Here is a 21,987-nt window from a genome sequence, read left to right as displayed (position 1 = left end):
ATACAATCCATTCAATTAACTCATATTTTTAAAAGCAAGAACATCAGGTAACTTCTGTTTCCAGGTTTCAGTATAGCTCCTCTTCTTAACTCAATGCAGGGGAAGGGAAAGGCCCGGCTATATAATCAGAAAATAAACACTAAATATAAAACATAAGCATTTCACACAGCAAAGGATCTGAATAGACATTTCTACAAAGAAGACATACAGATGGTCTACAAGTACATGAAAAGATGCTCAACATCACTTATCATCAGGGAAATGCAAATCAAAACCACAATGAGATATCACCTCACATCTGTTAGACTGACTATAATAAGAAAGACAAGATATAACAAGTGTTGTAAAGATGTAGAGAAAGGGAACTCTTCTGCATTATTGGTGGGGATTAAATTGGTAGAGCCATTATGAAACATAGTCTGAGGTTTCTCAAAAAATTAAAAATAGAACTGCCAACAATTCTGCTTCTGGGTATTTATCCAAAAAAACAAAACAAAAACACCAATTCAAGAAGATATATGTACCTCTGTGTTCATTTCCAACATTATTTACAATAGCCAAGATATGGAAACCTATGGATGAATGGATGAATAGATTTAAAAAATGTGGTATAGGGATCCCTGGGTGGCGCAGCGGTTTGGCGCCTGCCTTTGGCCCAGGGCGCGATCCTGGAGACCCGGGATCGAATCCCACATCGGGCTCCCAGTGCATGGAGCCTGCTTCTCCCTCTGCCTGAGTCTCTGCCTCTCTCTCTCTCTCTCTCTCTGTGACTATCATAAATAAATAAAAATTTTTTAAAAAATGTGGTATATATATATATATATACACACACACACACACATATATGTATATATACATACACACTTGGTGTATATATATATATGTATATATAATGGAATATTATTCAGCCATAAAAAAGAAAAAATATTTTCATTTGTGGCAGATGGGTAAACCTAGAGGGCATTATGCAAAGTGAAAAAATTCAAACAGAAAAAGACATGTTTTATTTTTTAGATTTCACATATAAGTGAAATCACATAGTATGAGTGAACAAATAAACAAACAAACAAACAAACAAAAAAAACAGAAACAGACCCATGGATATAGAAAACTACTGGTTTTCAGGGTGAGGAAGAATTGAGGGATAGGCGAAATAGGTAAAGGGAATTAAGAGGTACAGGTTTCCAGTTATAGAATAAATAAGTCCTGGGAATGTAATGGACAGCATAGGGGATATAGTCAATACTACTGTAGCAATTTTGTGACAGGCAGTAACTGGACTTATTGTGGGGGTTATTTCATGTTATACAAAATATTGAATCACTATGTTGTATACCTGAAACTAATAGGATATTGTATGTTAATTATACTTCAATTAAAAAAATAGAAAAAAAAAGTGAGGCTTCAGAATGGTGGTGATTTTAAAAAGGCAAAAGACAAAAGACAAAAGGCAAAGCATAAGGAGTCCTAGGTGTCCTGAGACTGTGACAGAAAAATTTCCATCTTCCCTTCCTATGTGCAAATGTACCTGGACCTATGCGTGTGAAAACTTAGCTAGAGATTACCACATCCCTAGCCCCTTTGCATGCAGATGTGGACAATGGACTATGAACAGAAGTGTTGTGCGTCACTCTAAGCCTGGGCCTTTAAAAAAAATGTACATGCAGCTTCCTTCCTACTTTTCTTTTTTGTGAACTAGAACAGGAAAGTGCTTGTGACAGACCTTTGACCTTCAATTAAGTGTGCTGATTTACCGCAGAATCAAGAGAGAAGGAAGTAGGTGAATGAATGGCCATATGGTACAGAGAGTCCAGCTACCCATCCTGGACCATTACATAAGAATCAAATTCCTTAATCCACTGGTTTGTTAGGTTCTTTGTTATAACAACTTAGATTTTCATGTTACTAATATAAAAACCAAGGGCCCATGTAAAAGATTAAGGCAATGCTCACAATTCATTGAAGTCCAAATAGTGCCAAAGTTCCCCCAGCACCTGGCACAAAATATGTGCTTCATAAACAGTCTTTAAATGAATGAATGCAGCACCATTAGGAGCTACTGGGACAAGAGATTCCCAATTGTCTCATAAAATAATCTGCCAGAAAGTAAATTAGAGTGGTGCAATCTACAATGAGAAAAGTTAACAGCCCACAAATAGCACCAATGGGTTAAAATCAAATGGGAATCTTTGTGTGTACAATGTAGAAAATAATGGCTAACTATATAGCAGTCATTTAAAATATTTGCAGATAGTAATCACAGTCACTGTCGTTTTCTAAAACAAAAGACCTATACATACACAGACATACATAGGTAAATTCTTTTAACAAGTTTGATGAGACATCAAAATTGCTATGTTGTACATTGTCCAGGAGAAAATGAAAACCCATTGCTATAATCGAGTGAATACAAAGTAGCTTTTTACTTACTCTGAAAAAGGCAGTTTGGGGTAGCATATGGCATATGACTTCAATGCTGTTTTTAAAACACTTTTGAGGACCTACTATGTAAGAAGTATTGTATTAAACACAGGGAAGAATTCAAAGATAACAACAAAACAGGAATAAAGATATTGAAGGGAGAGAATATTACATAAAGTAGAGATTAAAATTTCTAAGAAAGGGCAATTAAAGCATGCCTAAGCAACTCTGGCTATGTTGAAACTTTCTGTAGTATTTTTGATGCCTATGACAAAAGTTGTTCTGGAGTTTAAATAAAATAACATACACAACACGCTTGGTATAGTCAATGACCCTCAGCAAATGCTAGTTCCTTTCCTCATATCCTGTAATACGGTATCTTAAATATTTGAAAAATTTTCAAATTTTTCAAAATTGGTAGTTTGTTCTAGAGCTGTAAACATTATATTTGCCTATCCTAAGCCCCCACACGTATGTATATGCTCACACACACCCTTCACCCAGAGCAAGTAAAGAATATTGCATTTTATAAACCAAAGGACAATTAGCTATGATGGAGAGCAGAACTTTCAGATACAAGCAAGAAAATTCCATTCTATTTACACTGAAAGCTGGTTTATTGGAAAGAAACTCAGAATCCATAGAAAGCTCAAAAATAATTACCCATTTCCAATTTTCATTAACCATCGGAACAGTTGTTATAACTGTTGAAAGTACCAGATACTTCCTCCAGGGTTGTGAATAATAAACTTCTCTATTTTAATTTTTCTTATGGTCTGTTGTTGAACTGCAGATCACCATCTGGCACTCTGTGTTCCACTTAACAAATATAAATTTTAAAAAATCATAACATAAGTATATTAGATCAATTTCCTGGCAGAGGTAAGTAAGGGGTCCTGAAGAATGGGCACCTTCTTCTAACTTTTACAGGAGTGCCATAAGAGCTAGCAGCAGCTTTCTCCAGGTCATTTTGCTCTAAACTCAGAGCTTCTCTGGGCACATTGTGAGGTACCCTCACTGCTCTAAGAAGCTGCTTTGTCCTAGGTGGATACCACCATTCACTACCATTCAATCCCCAAAACTCAACTGAAAGACTACTAAATACAACTGGAGGCTGGGAGCTTACAGAGGAAATTAAAAAGAAACAAGAAAGAGTAAAACTCTATCAGTGTTCTTATCTTACCTTGGGCCTATCTGCTACTCCACTATCTCTTTAGCCCTCAGATAGATTCTATGTTTTAGGGACAGCCTACTGCCCAGACCTCTAAGTGCCTTTGACCATGTCACAAAGGTGAAGAAATATTATTTTCTTACTTCAACCTATCTCCCACCTGGTGTCCATTGAATGAATGCCATGATAATCTCTGTAAAAAAGCCAAAAAACAGAAAACAAAAAACAAAGTACCACTCTGGCCAAAATGAAGACAATCTGCATGTACTAATGTGGCTCAGTTCAGCTTCTCTATGTCCTGACTTGGACATTCTAGAATTGAATTTGTCTTTACCTTTGCACAACAAAAGGCCCGTTAATAGATTTTCTTAAAATAAATTTTGTCTGCCCTTTAGCTAAAATGACAAATTATCTACATTTCCTGCAATCATTCCTTCAGAAAAACTAAGGTTCAGCCTTAAAGCATCTTACTACACATTTAACAAATAGTTAAGGAGCTCTTTTCAGAAGTCAGAGCCTGGGCTAAACACTAAGAATATCAATCAGGTGTGGTTCACTCTTCTATTCCAGCTTGGAGAAATTGGCAGGTAAATAAATAGATTCAAGAAATCGGCAAAGGAGGGACCATAAAAGAATATACAGGTTCAAATAATAGCATGAAAGAGGAAATGGCTTTTTTTAATTGAAGTGGGAGGGGAAGGATTACAAAACCTTCAAAAAGGAGATCCTCACAAGCTGTTGGCATGGTAAATAAGGGAGGAAAATGATGTTCCTATTAGAATAGCTTATGCAAACAGCTTTTCAGAAAACCCCAAACAGCTGAGAATGTCAGAGTGTAGGGTTGTGAGGAAATGCCTACCAAGAGATGGAACTAAAAACCCAAAAAGCATCTAGATAATGGAGGGCCTTTTATGCTGTACCAAGAAATTTTGACCATAAAAACACTGAAGACTGAGATAGAATGGGTTTTCTCTTTTTAATTTTTTAAATGAAGTATAATTGATATATAATATCCTATTCGTTTCAGGTATACATTTTTATAATTCAATATTTGTATACATTATGAATGTTTTCATTATAAGAGAGCTATGATTTTAGTCCTGTCATGTGGAGAACTGATTAGTTGGAGACACTAATTCTTTACTGTCATGGTGGTCCAGGTGAAAGATCATGATGTCTTCACTGGGAACCCCAGAGCATTCCAGAAGCCAAAATGAATAGATACAGAACATGATAGGAATTGGAGTTCAGTAGATCTTGGTAACTTTTTAAGAGCTGTTCAGGTAAAGGAGAGAGATGAGTGTGCAGGTAGCCTGCATTTTGGGGTGAGAGAAAAGCTATTTTGTAGTATTTTGCTGAGACAGGAAACACAGAAAGACTGTAAGTATGGAGTTTAGGGGAAGGAGACTTTAAGTAAAATTAAAGCAGTGCAGGTTCTAAAATTATTTTCATCATTCCCACATTTTGTACGCCTGATTCCCTCTGGGTATGCCCCATTCTCTGCCTAAGGAACTCTTGATAAATTCTTCCCACCTGCATGGAAGTTGGGGCAGGGAATTGCTCTAGCCTTCACTTTCCTACTTCAAGATAAGCAACATCCTCCTGCACTTATCATGTCAAATCTGGATTCTCTTGGTTTCCCATCTCAGCTGGTACTCCTCATCAGGGGACTGAGTAGGAAAATCGGTCATCATGATTTGCAATAGCACACTCCAGATATACCACCAGCAGGACCATGATAAAGAGCAAGCACATAGTATCTAACTTGGAATGAATTAGTTGGTAAAGTATAAGTGATATGTATCCCATCCAACTATGAAACTGTGGTTTATGCTCTAGAATCAACTGCCACCTCCATAGACAGTGCATTTGAAAACTAGGTAATAGTGCCAAAGAGAAGTTGAGGAGTAGGATCAGCCCAGCAGGGAGCAAAGGAATAGGGAGGGATCTCAAGACATGCAGAAAAAGTTAGATCCTATTTTTACCCAAGCTTGGAGATCAAAGGAAAATCAGAGAAGTAAATATGAAGGAAAACCCCAAAGCCTCCCTTACTGTAGAAATTGTTTGGGACACCTGGGTGGCTCAGTGGTTGAGCACCTGCCCTGGTTCAGGGTGCAATCCTGGGATCCAGGGATCAGGGATCCAGAGATCAGGGATCTAGGGATCAGGGATCCAGTCCCCATCAGGTTCCCTGTGAGGAGCCTACTTCTCCCTCTGCCTATGTCTCTGTTTCTCTGTGTGTCTCTCATGAATAAATAGAATCTTGTGAAAAAAAAATTTTCCAGGGCAGCCCGGGTGGCCCAGCGGTTTAGTGCCTGCCTTCAGCCCAGCGCCTGATCCTGGAGACCCGGAATCGAGTCCCAAGTCGGGCTCCCTGAATGGAACCTGCTTCTCCCTCTGCCTGTGTCTCTGCCTCTCTCTCTTTCTCTCTCTGTCTCTCATGAATAAAAAAAAATTTAAAAAGAGGTGGAATAAATATATTAAAATTTTTTTCTGTAGAAATTAAACATTTTTATTTTTGTAATAAAATCCATTCAGAAATATTATTTTAAAGCCAGTAGAGTCAAAACTATTTCTTTTTCTCTATAGTTTCTGTGGGTTGGGTTAGACATTTTCTAAAAAAAAAAAAAAAAAAAAAAAGTTGTTCCAGCAGGGGTCTCTCTTTGCACATGGTTCAAAAATTCTTAGAAGTTGCAATGGAATATTTTTGTTTTGCTTATCTAAAAGTCTAAATATATGTAGTTGCAAAGTATGTCAAAGCTCTTTTCTTACACTATTAGAAAACCATGGAAAAGGTATAATAATAATGCTTCATATCATGATTTGGATGATTAAACTGGTTTGTTCACTACAAGATAATGCATCAAGCAACATATAGTTTTTATGCACTTTTGTTTATACAGGATACTTCAAAAAAAGTTTACATTTTGTATAATCTCTAATTTGACTTCTGTTTGCATGTTTCTTCACTTTTTTGTTTCATGTTTTAAGTAACTAGAATATTTAGAATTGGCTATTTTATTTCCATATTTTATTGAATTTTATGCATATTTTATAAATAATGGCATTTTTGTGTTTTGGCAGAAAAATAGGAAAAAATTTTTAAAAATAGCTGTCATATTGAAAAGAAGAATGAAATTTATTTTAAAGTGAGAATTATCCAGTACAAAGCTTCACATAGCTTGAAAACCATGAACTTGAAGAAAGAGGCACCATTGTTGTTGGTATCCAAGCTTTTGGAATGGATCCAAAGACCAGATGGATGTTTGTCCTGTGATGTACTCTGGGGCTTGGTCTGTACTTCTGGTGGAAGCAGGTCAGCAGGGGATTCTGGCCACTGAAAATTCAGGCCCTCTTAAAGAGGTCTGTTCGTCCCTACTGTCAACCATTTGACTTTTCCTGAGCAGAAGAGAAATGGCCACAAACCACCCCTTGCCAAGTTAGCAAATGACACCTAAAATACAGTTCTGGAGAGAAATGGTTGCAATTAATATTTTAAAAATAGGAAAAAATATTAAATCCTATTAAAATCCTTGGGACTGAATTTCTGCAAAGCACCCAGATCAGACAATTGGGTTTATTTCTGTGGCTTAATCTCAAGGTTTGTTATTTTTCTTTTGCTTTATTTCTTTAAGACTACAATTATCACTTCTTTCCCTGCTTCTGTCTCCATTTCCTCTCCAACCTCTAATTTTCAAAATCATTTCTTAATTCTAAAAAAAATTATCAATATTTTAGTGACACCTTTTAATAAACTATACACTTCCCTTCACAAAAGTAATTTTGGGCCATAAAAACTTTGATCTGTCTGACCACTAATAAAACAGAAAATATTAAGTAAAAATGTTTTATTCCAAATGACATTGCCACTTACTTTTTAATAGTATTAGAGTAATTATCTTAATTCTCTCTTGAAAAAAAATCCATTAAGATCCTTTAATGACGGAAATATATATTTGTAATGGACCAAATGGCAACATGCCCTTGTCTAAAGCAATCATATTGTCCAATAAAGGAAGATCCGCATTTAAATGTGGTGCCTCTGAACACCAAATATTATAAGAATTCCTAGTCAGCAGTATGCTATGCCAAGACCACTCCACAGATTGGTTTACCCTTTCCTACTATCTGTGGCCTCATTCTAAATATTTCCTTAATGTTAATAACAGCATACTGGATTGTTCCAACAATATAGACTTTAACATCCTATGTTTATGTATCTCTGGATAGCTGAGCTATTCAAATCAATAAATTTTACAAATCCTTCTCACTGCAAACGTTTTGTCACTATTTTATGTTTGCATGTTTCTCCCTGCCTTCCTCTTTCCTATGCAAGCCACGTCTCTGCCCTCTGTTTTGCTTATTGTTTCCTTTCTCTCTTGTTTGTTCAGTTTCTGTACAATCATTTCTCTTTGCTCTGGCCTTTGCTCCAGCTTCATGTTCATTTCAGCCTCCACCTTTTTTCCCTCACAAACCTCTTTGATTCCAGTTGACAGTTTAAGATTTTTTCTTTTAGTTTCCAGAGGCTCCTGTTGCCATAGTGATACATGATGATGATAAAGACCATGACTGCTTCCACTGGCACTCCAGTTGCTATAACAATGCCAGTTAGCTGAGAATTCTGTGGAAACTTGTGAGAAGGATGCTGGTTCACACCTTTTTGTGAGACAGCATGCCAGAAAATGTTTCTTAGTTAATAGTTGTTTGTACCAATAAATCTTGAGTCCATAAACTATCCAGCCCATATTTGGATAACTAAAAAGCCAAAACACCAATATTTACCTCTTTGTACCCTGAAAAATTCTCCCTTCCCTGCCTGTTTGCCCTCCCTTCCTACTCTATTTTTTATATTAAAAACATACCTTATGTAGACTGAATTGTGTCCCTCCAAAATTCATATATTGAATTCCATCCCTCAGTGTAACTGTATTTGGAGATAGGGCTTTTGAAAAATAACTAAGTTTAAATGAAGTTATAAGAGTGGGCTCCAAATCTGATAGGATTGTTAGTTTGGTGGCAGGGGTGGGGGCGGGGGGTGGCGGTGGATGGGAAACAGAATAGATCTCCTCTCCTCTCAACCATATGAGAACACAGGAAGAAAACAGCCATATACAACCCAGGAAGACAGCCCTCACCAGGAACTGAATCTGCCTGTACCTTGATCTTAGACTTCAGAACTCTGGGAAATAAATTTACATTATTTAAGTCACCCAGTCTATGATATTTGTTATGGAAACTTGAGCTAATACAATACTTGAATATTAACATTTATAGATCTTGTTAAGTGTTTTTGATTTTTAAAACATCAATTTCTGGAAATGTATCCAAATAAGGAAATTATAAAGTATTGCAATGTTCATTATCAATATTTCATCATTGAATACTAGAAGAACTAATAGGAAAAGATGATATTCATTGATATTTTTGTGATCCTTTTTGTTGTTGTATAGCTTTCTTATTTTTATTTATTTATTTTTTTAGCTTTCATATTCTTAAGAAAATATAAAGAGGGGGATCCCTGGGTGGCTCAGCAGTTTAGCGCCCGCCTTAGGCCCAGGGCCTGATCCTGGAGACCCAGGGTCAAGTCCCGCATCGGGTTCCCAGCATGAAGCCTGCTTCTCCCTCTGCCTGTGTCTCTGCCTCTCTGTGTGTGTTTCTCTCATGAATAAATAAATAAAATCTTAAAAAAAAAACAGAAAATATAAAGAAATGTATCTTTGTCTTTATAAATCCTATAACTCACTCAACAAAAGCTGGGCAAAACTTTTATTTTATTGCAATTGTGTCATCTCCCTAGAATGTGAATCTTGGCATTTTGCAACCTTGTTTGTGCCAAATCACATGGAGGAAGGGAGCAGCTATAGCATCAAATCTTGCTCAGGACTGATGTCAGAAGACCTAAAGCTGCTTTTAAAAGATAAGGTCTATTTAAAAAGTACCTGTCTAGTGACATGGTTCTAGTATACAAAATGCCAGAAGAAGGTTAAAACTGACTGCACAACCAGAAAGGAAGAAGAAACTCTTGGCGCATCTCAAAGTATGTTAAAGTAAGGGACGTGAAAACAGAATTTTGCTAATAAAGACATTTTGGATCAGCTTTTTCATTGGCTCCTACATTTACTTCTATCAAAGATGTTAATCAAGATAACATTAATTTATTTAAATAGATGTGAGACACCATCACAAAAAAAAAAGTGTCAATATGCTATATTACCAGTGCATAATTTTACAGAAAATTTTGAAGTATAAATACTCTAAAATCATTTAAGAAGAAGTCCTAGGGAATTTTAAGGAAAATGAAGATGATGCTTGTAGAATGATATGGAAAGTAGTTTCTAGCTACACAGATAGTCCCCAACTTATGATGGTTCAACTTATGACTTTTTCAACTTTACAATGGTGGGAAAGTGATAGGCATTAAGTAGAAACTGTAATTCAAATTTTGAGTTTTAATCTTTTCCTGGACTTGTGATATGCAGTACCATACTCTCAGTGAGGCTGGGCAGTAGCAGCAAGCCACAGCTCCCGTTGGCCACGTGGTCACAAAGGTAAACAAGCTATACACTTAGAACCATTCTCTACCTACACAACTATTCTGCTTTCACTTTCAGTACAATATTCAACAAATTACATAAAAAAGTCAATACCTCATTATAAAATTGGCTTTGTGACGGTTTTACCCAACTGTAAGTTAATGTAATTGTTCTAAGCACCTTTTAGGTAGTTTACACTCAACTATAGTGTCTGGTAGGTGAGGTGTATTAAATTCATTTTTTACTTAAAATATTTTCAACTCATGATGGTTTTATTGGCACTCAACTCTATAACTTCCTAAGTTGAGGAAGACTATATAATTGTTCTAATTGTGCTATAAAACAAGCTGATTTTTCTTATTATGGTAGAATAAGATCCTCTGTGCCACTATCAGTAATAATAATGATAACTTCCTATTATGTGCCAGGCACATTCTAAGTGATTTACATCTATATCTCTACTTCTCACTACAAACTTGTAGTATAGAAACTACTACATGGGGAGACAGGTTCTGGGAAGTAAGGTCACATTTCCAATATTTCCATTAAGGCTCAAAAACTTACAGGACAGCCCAAAACATGATCTGTCCAAGGAACAGACCAGGAACTCTAGTCTTATATTCAGTTGCATAAATTCTGGAATAATAACAACTGAATCAAATTAGTTGGATAATTGCTACAAATGTAGATCACCTTTAATGTGGCTTGGTTTATTTCTTAAACCATCTGGACATTAACCCCAAGTGCTTTTCTTCAAGACATTCCCCCTTGATGAACTAGGTAGAAGAGAACTTGAAAAAAGCAAATGAGATTTATGAAAATTTAAGTGGTTTCAGAATGTGTTTAATTATTTAAGAGACCTTCAAACCTAGAAATGTATAAACTTTTATCCCCAAATTGTTCCATCTTTGAGTGATTGAGTTATGTACTCTGTGTATGTGTGCATGTGTAGAGAAAAAGTGAACATGTGAGCCAGAATGGGGGTGGACTGACTCAAGAGGAATCAAGTCTGTTGCTGTATTTTGTAATTTCACTGGTCACCTTATGAGTAATAGATTAGAAATTATCATAATATACAACCATAACCAACTTTAGGACATCCACATATTACTAATGAACATACAATATAAATAAATTGCTCTTCTGAGTGTTGTAATTTTGTATGCACTTTGGTCCCTGGAAACTCCAAAGTATGAATGATTCCATCTAATACATGGACTTCTCAGACCAAACCTTTCTTGTTTCTTAAGGGGAAAAATCTCATCAATAATATGTTCTTCAAAGAACTATCTTCTCTTTGAAAATGTTCATATTATACTGAGCTGCTCAAAGGAAATTATGAGGATTTTCTTATTTCTAAGAGATATTCCCACTGAAAGGAGAAGAGACACTGGAATTATAGGGATAGCGGGGAGGAGAACCAAACAAACCTAGTGGACAATAAGGCAAAAGCCTGTGGACTTCTGGTCTGTTTAATATCTGATTTCTCTAGAGTCCCTTAGTTACCAACTCCATTCATGTGCTAACCCCAAAGAATAAGGTATTACTAGTTTTTAATTCTTGAGTCATCCAGAGCATCTCTCTCATGTTTAGAGGTGTATAGAATATGTCTACTTGTAATGAGAAGTAAGAGTCCTCCTTGATTGACCCCTAGAAATTAGAAGATTGGTAAGTGATGTGGATATAAGTACAGTAAGAAAAGAATTAAGAATTTCCTTTTTATCCCAGCCTTCTCACTCCCTGAGTAACTTTTGGCCAATCAGTTATTATTTCTGGGCCTCAGTTTCTTCTAAAAATGTAGGGGTGTTATGGTATCTCCATAATTAATATTATGACTAATAAACTAAGGAATAACATATGTGCATTTCAGCTACTCAGACAAGAATGATGTACAATTGTTCCCTGGGGACAATGATGCCATAACACATTCAAGGGAAAAAAGGTATAGGACTAGATGAAGTAAGCCTCTGGTGCTTTAGGTTAAGATCCTGCATATTAACAAATTTATACCCCTTTGTTACAAAAAAGCATTTGAGATGACCTACAAAGATGTATAACAAGCAGAATCAAATAAATTAATGCAGTAATTGGAATAAAAGGAAAACAAGTTTAGTCTGACACAAGCAGATCACATATAAACAGGTAGAAAATTTGTTTTTTGACTATCCTGATAGGTGAATTAAAGAGAAAAATATGATCAGTTATAAAATTCACTGTCTCTTAATTTCTATATTGGTGGTGGTTAGAATGTAGGTGGGAGTGGGATAATCTGCTCAAAATAGTTGTTCCTTGAACTGAAGTAAGGGCGATGTTTTTCATAGTTTCTTATAACAGAAGAATATATGATGTAGTATAGTATTTTTCAGCTGGGATATGCAACAGAAGGGGACCTTTGTTAACATACACAATTATATGTTAACATATAGAATCATAGCCCTGGGCCCCGGTCTCAGGTTTATGATTGAGTAGCTTTGCATCTGTGCATTTGACAAGAGCTTCAGGTGCTTTTGATGTAGTCAAGTCTACAAACATGCTCTAAAGATCCACCCTTGCAATAAGGATAATGCTGAGTTTCAAGTGCTGTTTCTTTCAATACACTCTTCAATAGTGGAAGGTGCCAAAATGACAAAGCACAATTAAATAAAAACAATTTTATGAGGACCAAAGAATATAGTCTGGTTACATAGCTCTCCAAGGTTCATGTTTGACCCAATGTTAAAATTTAAAACATCAAGAGGAATTCAAAAATAGGTAACTCCCTATTGTGAATTTCCCTTTAGAGTGAATGGAAGTTGGTCCCAAACAGCCTCGCTGTTTGTTAGATAGACAGGCATGCAGAGGGAGTCCAGAAGTATGTGCAAAATTGCCTCTTCCTTTGATTCAAGTTGATTATACCAATCCCTACATAGTTCACAGAAAGACTGAGATTCAGGATTGTCTTCTTGACTTTTATTTGTCAATAGTTTCTTAGAAACTTGAAGCTTAATCTTTAAAATATGAAGAATCCCCAAGTGGAGATTTCTCTGAGGCTGGAGTTCAGAGGATAGCCAGGAAACTCCTCTCCTTTCAATCTCTCTTCCCATCTCCCCTTCCTTACACCCCATGGTCATTTTAGTTCTTGGTTTGCCTCATCCTTTTTTTTTTTTATCAGACAACTTTATTAAGATATATTTACAAACCAGAAAGTTCAAAGCACACACTTCTATAGTTTCTAGTACATTCACAGACTAGTACAACCATCATCACAATCTACTTTAAGATACTCCAAAGAAAAACCCTTACTCCTAAGCTATCACTATCTATGGCCCTTCCTCCCAGTCTCTGGCCACCATTAATTTATTTTCTGGCCTCTATTGATTTGCCTATTCTAGACACTGCATTTAAATGGAATCATATAATCTGACCCATTGGTTGTTAAGGAGAATATTTAATTCTCAAGTATTTATTAGTTACCCAGTTTTCCTTTTGTTATTGATTTCTAATTTTATGTTATTGTGGTCAGAGAAGATACTTGGTATGATTTCAATCTCTTTGAGTTTTCTAAGACTTGTGGTCTAATATATGGCTATTCTAGAAAATGTTCCACATGCACTTGAGAAGAATGCATATTCTACTATTGTTAGAATGTTCTGTATGTCTGTTAGGTCCATTTGGTCCATAATTTGTTCAAATCTGCTGTTTCTTCATTGATTCTCTGAATGGTCTCTCTGTTGTTGAGAGTGAGGTATTAAAATCCTCAGCTATTATTGTATTATTGTTTGTTTCTCCTTTCTGATAGTTTTTGCTTTATGTATTTAGGTCCTCAGATGTTGGCCACATATATATTTACAAATTGTTATATCCTCTTCATGGATTAACCATTTTCTTATCATGTAATGACCTTATCTCTTTCTCTCATTTTCAGTTTAATATATATTTTATCTGATATATGTATAACTACCCCTGTCTCTATCTCTATGTGTGGGTGTCTCTCTCTCTTTTTGTTTTGGCTACCACTTGCTTGAGATGACTTTTTCCATTCCTTCACTCCGAGTCTATGTCTGTCTTTAAGGCTAGAATGAAGCAACACCTAGGGTCCTGAGGGAAAAAACAAGGCACAGTGACAGTTGGCACTATTGAGAAGTCTGCACATGCCAGCTGTCCCTTCAATTGAAAACAACACCAACCACCCTATCTGCAGGACCCTTGTTTCCTCCTAAGGAGAAAAAGACAGAAGAGGAAACACTACCACTCTCTTGAGCAAGCCCACACCTTTTTGGAGAAAGAATGAAAGCCACTGTGGCTACAGAGGGGCCACAGGCCAGCATCCTGGTGACAAGAAGTTGCAAGTTCCCACTATGATGTGATAAGAAGGGCAGTCACCTCCGTGGTCTTCTGCCTGAAAGCCCAGAACCTCACCTTATATCAGGCAGACCCTAAATAAAGCTCCCTGAGAAACTGTCACAGCCCAAAGAAGGCTCAGAAGAACTGCTATATGTGAGGTGGGGCCTGGCCTGGCCAGGCCTAAGAAGGATGCCTAGGGGAGAGAGCCTTCTGTCAGTCAATGAACCAGTGCTGCTTCTATGGTTTGGACAAAAGTACTGTGGAAACCTGAGAGGCTGGCATCAGGGGAAACTGAGCAAGGGGTACAGAAACCCTCTGCATCATCTCTACAACTTCTCTGTAAAACCTAAAATCACTTCAAAGTAAAAGGTTTATTAAAAAAATAAGAATGAAAATAAAGTGAATCTCTTATAAGCAGTATTTCATTGGATCTTGTTTTTTATCTATTCACCCATTCTATGTCTTTTGATTGGAGAATTTAATCCATTTATATTAAAGTAATTGTTATTATTATTTTTAAATAGGCTTTATGCCTGGTATGGAGCTCAACACAGGGCTTGAACTCACAACTCTGAGGTCAAGAACCAAGCTGAGATCAAGAGTCATATGCTTAACTTACTGAGCCACCCAGGTGCCCCTAAAGTAATTATTGATAGGTAAAGACTTACTATTGCCATTTTGCTTATTGTTTTCTTGTTGTTTTGTATAACCATTGTTCCACATTTCGTATCCTGATGTCTTTATTATATTTTGATGTCTTTTGGTATCAGTATGCTTTGATTTCATTATTATTATTATTTTGTATAATTGCTACAGGTTATTCCCTTAGGGTGACCATAATAAGCCTTACATAAAATATCTTAAAATTATAATTTCTTATTTTGTTCTGACAAAACTTAACTTCAGAATTCCTAAATTTTACACTTTTACTTATCTACTCTCTCATATTTTAGGCCATTGCTATTGCAATTTACATATTTTTATAGTGTGTAACCAATAACAGATTATTGTGGTTATGATCATTTTTATTATATTCACTTTCTTAACTTTAAACCATAGTTGTAAATAAATTATACACCACAATTACAAATTACATAATCTAACTTTGGTTATATATACCTTAACCAGTGAGTTTTATACTAACTTTTTGTGTTTCTATGGTGTTAGCACCTTTTTATTTCCATTCAAAGAATTCCCTTTAGCATTTCTTATATGGCAGGTCTAGCAGTAGTGAACTCCCTCAACTTTTGGGAAAGTCCTTATCCCTCCTTCATGTCTGCAGAATAGCTTCACTGGGTATAGTATTCTTGGTTGATGGGTTTTTCTTTTAATATTTTTGAATATGTCATCCCATTCTTTCCTGTTCTGAAATATTTCAGGTGAGAAATCTACCAATAGTTTACAGGGGTTCCCTTGTATGTACTTGTCTTCTTGCTGCTTTTAAAATTCTTTGTCTTTGACTTTTGACAATTTAATTATAATTTGTCTTTGTGTAGACCTATTTCGATTCAATCTATTTGAGATCCTTCAGATCTCATGGATTTGCATGTTCATTTCTTTTCCCAGTTTTGAAAATTTTTCAGCTATTAATACTTGAAGTATATTTTCTCTTTCTCTTTCTCTTCTTCTGGAATTCCTGTAATGCGAATATTGTTTCCTTTCATTGTGTCCTATAAGTCTTGTAAACTCTTCATTCTTTTACATTCTCTTTTCTTCTTTTTGTTTCTCCGATTTCATAATTTCTAATGTCCAATCCCCCAGGTTGCTAATTCTTTTGCATGGTTGAGTCTGCTTTTGAACTCTATTGAATTCTTCAGTTTAGGTATTACTTTTTCTATTCAAGTCTCCCAGTTTGCTTTCATCCATAAATAATATATAATCAAATGTGACAAAGTCTTCTTTGGTAAACTACCAGGCAATGTGATTCATGAGAATACCATGCTTCTTTATGCAATTCTCCCCTCAATAATCAGGAAGGTTTCCTATTTCATATCTGGATATTGCTACACTGTCTATTCTCCAATTATCTTAAAGCTTTTGATCAGTTACAAGTTTCTGAAAACTGCTTCTGCAATGGATGACTGACAGAGGTTATCCAGACACATAAACATCACTGACTTGGGCACCTACTCAGCCACCTTCTTGTTCACTAGTATTATATTTTTCAACTCTAGATTTTTTTTTCTTCCTTCTTTTCTTGTCTTCTTTTCTTTTCTCTCTCTTCTTTCTTTCCTTTGATGATTTTTATTGCTTAAACTTTCATTTTGTTCATGCATTGTTTTCTTAATTTTGTTTAGTTTTCTGTGTGTTCTTGTAGTGCACTAAACTACTTTGAGAGGACTATTACAAATTCTTTGTTGGACAGTCCATAGATCATCATTTCTTTAAGATCATCTATTAGAGTTTTATTAATTTCCTTTGGTGGTGTCATATTTACCTGCTTTTTTGTGATCCTTGATTCCTTATATTGGTGTCTGTGCATTTGAGTAATCACATTCCTCTTCCAGACCACAGATTTGCTTTGGCAGAGATAGGTCTTCAACAGTCAGATTCAAATAGTCAGCAGTTTGAATTTCTGGGCATGTCTGCTGATAATGTTTTGGGCAGGTGGGAACCACTATCATGATTTATTTTGAAGTGAGGCAATTTCCACATTCTGAAGCCAGCTATGAGGGGGGTGCCACTGACTAAGAACAGTTGGATAGGACTACTGGTTTGGTTCATTACCCAAGTGAGGCTGTAGAATGGGCTCCATGGCTGCCTGGATTCTCTGGTTAGACTTACTAGATGGTCAGGACTGGGTACTATATTCATTAATAGATGGGGTTATGAATTATTTTTTCTGCCCTGGCTTGTCAGCAGGATAGGACCTAGGGCCTGAGCTCATTGTTTGGGAACCTGAATGAAGCAAAAGTGTGCACTAAATTCACTTTTCAGATGAGCTCCACTCTGCAGAGAGGGAAAGCCACACATGATTCTGTTCAAGTATTACTGTAAGTAGGGCTGCTGGATGGATTATGCAGTTTCCAATGTGCTTTGGTTAGGTTCCCTGGTTATGCAGGCTGGAGGCTGTATTCAGTGATAAGTGGGGCTACAATTTAGTTTCCCTATCTGGGCATAGTGGGAGCAGCAGCTGAAAAGCTGATAAAGCTCTTTCTTGTCTAAAATGCAAGCCAGCCTATGCCCCAAATTCCCTGGCTGAAAAGGACCACTAGTTTTATTCTGCAAACTATTGGTTCTTCTTGCCTGTGTCTCAGCCTAAGCACTACTAAGGCACACGGCTTCTAAGCATTCTTGCCAACCCTTCTGGTCAGATGGGACTGGGAGCCACAGCAGGTGGGGCTATGTCCCTGCTCCCTTATCTGGCCAGGAAAGGGAGGGGTTACTTTCAATTTCCCAAATAGATTGTCTAGTTGGGAATTCCCTCAGCTTTGGCTATGGATCAATCCTCCTGTCTATGTGTAGCACAGAAACTCCTCATGTTTGGTACTGGCTTTGCTCTGGAGGTGACAGCTCTATCTACCCCCCTCTTAGTTTGAGCATCACTGTGCTACATGGCTTTTAGGTGTTCCTCTAGTGAGATATGGCCAGGAGACACTCTCCATATCAGACAGGGCTGTGATTCATCTCCTTGCCTGGGCATGGGCAAACCAGGCTCTGAGGCTGGCAATATTCCTTATTTGAAAATCCAAATCAGGCAGATCTGCACCCCACTGAGTTCCCTTGTCAAAGTGCACTACCAGTGTGGTTCTTCAAATGAGCAAAACCACTGTTTGAGATTACAATTTGGCCATTGCAGATAAAACTCAGTCTGCCAAGATCCATGTGCTGGTTGTTATAAGATCTTCCCTGCTTCTCCATCACAGTCAGAATCCCAGTGGTCAAGCCCCCACGTTCCCGGGCAATCCATGGGGTGAGATTGGAGTACAGGTCCCCACAAAGCAACCCCAATGGTTGAGGGGGTGGACTGGTTGTCTCCTCCTGGGTTTTCTTTTCTCACTGGAGGACCTGGTGGCTCAGGGAAGATCTCTCTGTGGGAGGTGAAATGAGATCAATATGTACTCACTTCTCTTATCCTTCTAACGCAGTCTATCTTGTCTCTGTGGTTCAGGGGGCTGCCTCAGACTCCCCCTCATATTCTAGAATTCTTTCAATGATGTTGTCATCTTGAATAGTTTCTAGTTGTCCTTCTTGTGATGGGATGCAAAAGTCAGGAGTGATCTATGTCACTATGTTGGTGACATCACTCCCCTTCAGAAGTCTTAATTTTAATAGTCAGTTTGTCAGTTGCCTCTTTCATGCACAGTACTTTTGGTATTGTATCAAAAAGTGGTTAGGAGGGTACCTGGGGGGGGCTCAGTCAGTTAAGCATCTCTCTTCAGCTCAGGTCACGATCCTAGGATCCTGGATCCAGCCCCACATTGGCTCCCTGCTCAATGGTGAGTCTGTCTCTCCCCCAGTTCATGCTCTCTCTCTCTCTCTCTCTCTCTCTCTCAAATAAATAAATAAAACTTTCAAACATAAAAATAATAAAAGTTTAGAAATATTTTATGAGGTTTTGCACTACTTACAAAGTACTATATGAAGTATTATACTCTCTTTTCTTAGTGTAGCTAAAGGCTTATCAATTTTGTTGAACTTTTCAAAGAATCACTTTTTTATTTCCTTGGTTTTCTCTGTTGATTTTCTGTTTTCAATTCATTAATTTCTCCTTCAATTTTTATTTATTTTCTTCTGCTTACTTTGGGCATAACTTAATCCACCTTTTCTACTTTCCTAAACTAGAAGCTTAAAGGATTTATTTTACGTCTTTCTTCTTTGCTAACATAGAAATCAAGGCTACAAATTTCCCTCTAAGCACTGCTTTTGCTGGATCTCACAAATTTTTATAAGTTGTGTCTTCATTTTTATTTAGTTCAAAAAATGTCTTAATCTCTCTTGAGATTTCTTCTTTGGCCCAAGTATTATTTAAAAGTGGTTTGTTGGGGTGCCTGGGTGGCTCAGTTGGTTGAATGCCTGTTTTCAGCTCAGAGAATGATCCTTGGGTCCTGAGATCAAGCCCCACATCGGGCTTCTCCCTCTTCTGATCCCCCTGCTTGTGGTCTCTCTTTCTTTGTCAAATAAATAAAATATTTTTAAAAATAAACAAAAGTGGTTTGTTTAATCTTTAAGTGTTGGGGGAGTTTTCTGATTATCTTTCTGTGATTCTTATTCTATTTAATTTGATTGTGGTCTGAGAGTAGACATTGTATAATTTCCATTGTTTTTCATTTGATAAGTGTTTTTTAAGGCCCAGAATGTGGTTTTTCTTAGTGAATATTCTGTCTAAGCTTGAGAATAATGTGTAACCTGCTGTTGTTGGATGAAGTAGCCTATTTGTGTCAATTATATTTAATTGATTACTGGTGCTGTTGAACTCCTTGCTGATTTTATGTCACCTGGATCTGTACATTTCTGACAGAGAAGTGTTAAAGTCTTTGTATTCCTTTATTTCTCCATGTAGTTTTATTAGTTTTTACTTCATGTATTTTGATACACTGTCAGGCACACAAAATGATTATATCTTCCCTTAATCTTTATATAATGCCCCTCTTTATCCCTGAGAACTTTCCTTACTCTTTAAGTCTATTCAGTCTGGAATTAATATAGCAAGTTTCAGGGTTTTGTTGTTTTTTTTTTTAATTAGTATCCTACATCTTAAACAATATAGCAATGTATATTGATTAGTATATCCTTATTACACCTTTACTTTTGATCTATATGCATCTCCATATTTAAAGTGGGTTTCTTTTTTTTTTAAGATTTTATTTATTTATTCATGATAGACACAGAGAAAGAGAGAGAAAGGCAGAGACACAGGCAGAGGGAGAAGCAGGCTCCATGTAGGGAGCCTGATGTGGGACTCCATCCCGGGTCTCCGGGATCACGTCCTAGGTCAAAGGCAGATGCTTAACTGCTGAGCCACCCAGGCATCCCCAAAGTGGGTTTCTTATAGAAAACATATAGTTGGGTCTTGTTTTTTAATCTCCTCTGGCAATCTCCCTTTTATTGGTATATATAGACTGTAAATTATTAAAATGATTCTTGATACAGTTTGATTAATATCTACCATATTAGTGTTTTTGATTTATTGCCCTTGTTCTTTGTTCCTGTTTTTATTTCTTGCTATTTTTCTGCCTTTTGTGGCTTTAATTAAGGATTTTACATGATTCCTTTCTTAGTATTTCAGTTGTAATTTAAAAAAATTTAATGATTATGGTACAATATATATTAACAACTAATCCAATCCACATTCAAATAAATCTATAGGGGGCACCTGGGTGGCTCAGTCAGTTAAGTAGCTGCCTTCAGCTCAGGTCATGATCCCACGGTCCTGGGATCAAGTCCTACATTGGGCTCCATGTGGAGCCTTCTTCTCCCTCTCCCTCTGCCTGCCACTTCCCCTGCCTATGCTCTCTCTGTCAAATAAATATAAACAAAATCTTAAAAAAGACAAAACAAATAAAATCTTAAAAAAAAAAAAAAAGGAGGGGGGGATCCCTGGATAGCTCAGTGGTTTAGCACCTGCCTTCAGTTCAGGGCGTGATCCTGAAGTCCCAGGATCAAGTCCCACATCACACTCCCTGCGTGGAGCCTGCTTCTCCCTCTGCCTGTGTCTCTGCCTCTCTCTTTTTCTCTGTGTATCTCTCATGATTAAATAAATAAAATATTAAAAAAAACAAGTAAAACTATAGTACTTCATAATTAGTGTAATGCCTTACAATAAAATATTCCTAATTCCTCCTTTTCATCCATTGTATCATCGCTATAATTGATTTCATTTATACATAAGCATTCTTAATTTAATATTGTTGTTATTACTTTGAACAAACTGTTAGATCATAATAAGAAAAGAAATTAACTTCACTAATTTATTCTCCAGTGTTCTTCCTTTCTCTGTGTAGCTTCAAGTTTCTATATTATTTTCCTTCTCTCTGTAGAGCTCCTTCTAATATCTCATGCAAAGTAGGTCTACTGACAACAAATTCCTTCAACTTTTGTTTGTCTGAGAAAGTATTTATTCTCTTTCATTTTTTAAAGATAATTTTGCAAGGCACAGCCTTCTAGGTTGGTGGGTTTATTTGTTTGTCTCAAGACTTACACATTCCACTTCATTCTCTTGCTCTCATCCTTTCTGAGGATAAGTTGGATGTAATTCTTATTTTTTTAAATATTTTATTTATTTATTCATGAGATACACAGAGAAAGAAGAGAAAGGCAGAGACACAGGCAGAGGGAGAAGCAGGCTCCACGCAGGGAGCCTGACATGGGACTTGATCCCAGGTCTCTAGGATCAGGCCCTGGGCTGCAGGCGGCGCTAAACCGCTGCGCCACCCGGGCTGCCCTAATTCTTATTTTTGATTCTGTCTTAGGTAAGGTATGTTTTTCTTCTGGCTTCTTTCAAGATTTTTTTGTTGTTCTTTAATTTTCTGAAGTTTGAATACGGTATGTCCAGATGTAGAGCGTTTTTTGGACATTTATTCTGCTTAGTGTTCTCTG

At 36.7% G+C, this 21,987-nt stretch overlaps 1 protein-coding gene and 1 long non-coding RNA gene across 11 annotated transcripts in view; both read right to left on the bottom strand.

Moving 5' to 3' along the window:
- The window catches only part of SLC9A9 (solute carrier family 9 member A9), a 655,912-nt gene that overhangs the window by 575,529 nt on the left and 58,396 nt on the right, over positions 1 to 21,987 (bottom strand). The window lies entirely within an intron of this gene.
- Positions 6,713 to 8,172, bottom strand: LOC140614433 (uncharacterized). Its single transcript, XR_012015295.1, has 2 exons — positions 8,068 to 8,172; positions 6,713 to 7,059 (listed from the first exon to the last, which is right to left on the bottom strand). It is a non-coding gene; the product is annotated as an uncharacterized lncRNA (long non-coding RNA).

This window comes from Canis lupus, chromosome 22, assembly GCF_048164855.1.
Source record: "Canis lupus baileyi chromosome 22, mCanLup2.hap1, whole genome shotgun sequence".
Lineage (NCBI taxonomy): Eukaryota > Metazoa > Chordata > Mammalia > Carnivora > Canidae > Canis > Canis lupus.
This window is presented reverse-complemented; position numbering and strand designations above follow the sequence as displayed.